At 36.1% G+C, this 1975-nt stretch overlaps 1 non-coding gene across 1 annotated transcript; it reads left to right on the forward strand.

The window, feature by feature from the left end:
* The first annotated feature begins 810 nt into the window (after positions 1–810).
* Positions 811–917, forward strand: LOC139869757 (small nucleolar RNA R71). The gene has a single exon (XR_011766338.1). It is a non-coding gene; the product is annotated as a small nucleolar RNA R71 (small nucleolar RNA).
* Positions 918–1975: the final 1058 nt, after the last annotated feature.

The following is a 1975-nucleotide window of genomic DNA, read 5'->3' on the forward strand; positions in this document are numbered from 1 at the left end:
TTCTCATTTTGAGGATTCTCTTTAGTATCACTCGGTAGCTTTCCTTGTTCCCTCTCACTCATCAAGCTAGCAAGAGTACCTACGTGTTTTTCTAGATTCAAAATGGAAGCTTGTTGATTTCTTAATGACTGATCAAACCTCTCATTTGTTTGGGTTTGAGATGTAATAAATTGTGTTTGAGATTCCATTAGCTTTGCCATCATTTCTTCTAGATTTGACTTTATTTCTTCATTTTATTGTGGTGGTTTATACAAGCTAGGTCTTTGTTGATTGAAAGTGTTGTTTTGAGTTGGTTGGTTATTCGGACCTTGTTGGTTGTACGAGTTTTTGTTGGGTCCATTTGGATTGTAAAGAATGTTTTGATTTCGATTGAAGTTTGGCCTTGTCGGTTGATAATTATTTTGATAATTAATTCCCGCCCTTTGGTTCATGTAGGAAACATTCTCATGTTGTTCCATCGTTTGCTCAATGTGACAATCTTTCGTTAAGTGTGGTCCACCGCATTGCTCACAACTTATTCGTATTGCGTGAATATCTTTATTCATCTTTTCCATTCGTCTTTCGAAAGCATATATTTTTGCGGAAACTGAATCAAAGTCATGGCTAGAATCGGCTCTAGCCACTTTAGATGAATGAAAGATATCTTTTTCCTGGTGCCACTCATGAGAGTGGGAGGCTGTATTATCAATTATCTTGTGAGCTTCGGTTGCGGTTTTATTCATAATGGAACCACCAGCTACTGTGTCGATGTCTTTTCGTGTGGTGACGTTGACGCCTTTGTAAAATATCTGTACTATTTGAAAAGTATCTACACCGTGTTGAGGACATCCTCTCAACATCCTTCTGAATCTTGTCCACGCTTCATATAACGTTTCATTTGGCTTTTGCACGAACGTGGCAATTTCTCCTTGAAGTCTCACGACTTTAGATGCTGGAAAGAATCTTTTAAGAAATTTCTCAACTAAAACATCCCATGTGTCAATCAGTCATTTAGGTAACGATTCTAACCAATATTTGGCTTCTCCCTTTAAAGTCTAGGGAAACAACATGAGATAGATCTGTTCATCCTCAACTTCTCTGATTTTGAATAAAGTACATATCCTATTAAAGGTTCGAAGATGTTCGTTTGGATCTTCTTTTGGCGTACCATTATATTGGCATTGATTAGTTACCATGTGTAGGATTTGTCCTTTGATTTCATAATCTGGCGCATTAATGTCTGGTCGCGTAATGGCATGTCCTTGGCTAGTGCGTGTAGCTCTCATTCGATCTTCCATACTTAGAGGTTCCGTTATTTCCATATTTGAAATTGTTGAATCCGAATTACTAGAAGATTCTGATTTAACAGTTTGTGGTTCAGGAAGAATGATTAGTGGTTCTGGATCTTGGAATTGTCTTTGAATATCCTCCGGGTTCTCAATTGTGAAGTCGGGTTCAAAAAATGGATTATCGGAAATTTGAGTTGGAGTACTTGTTCGACTAGATGATGATTCTAAAGAAAAATCAACGGCGACAATATCGGCTAGATGTCTTGATCGAGTTACAGGTGGTGAACGTATGAAAGGTGGTAAACGTTTTGCTCGGTGCATTCACTAAATATCCTATTAGTTATAAATATAAAAATTATATAAGTTATCGAATTAATAGACTTTTCTGATTTTGTCCACGTTTCGAATAGCCAATATGCAGCAGGTAGCCAGGACCCTTTAAATCGGAAGCCCACAACTCGCCACTAACAAATCCAACTATTACTACGAACCAAAAAATTTTAGATGTCTATCAATTTAATCACTTAAAATAATTTATCGTTGAGGTTTAAAGAAAATAAAGAAAATTCTATGTCCTAAAAACTAGAGCGTAGAAATGAAAAAGAAAAAGAAGCGCGTCGAAAAACAAGAAGTCGAAAAAATAAAAATAAGAAAGAAAAATGTCAAAACTTAAAAGTCTAAAAATTAAATCTAAAAAGTTGTGCCTA

The sequence above is a fragment of the Rutidosis leptorrhynchoides genome, chromosome 9, assembly GCF_046630445.1.
Source record: "Rutidosis leptorrhynchoides isolate AG116_Rl617_1_P2 chromosome 9, CSIRO_AGI_Rlap_v1, whole genome shotgun sequence".
Taxonomy (NCBI): domain Eukaryota; kingdom Viridiplantae; phylum Streptophyta; class Magnoliopsida; order Asterales; family Asteraceae; genus Rutidosis; species Rutidosis leptorrhynchoides.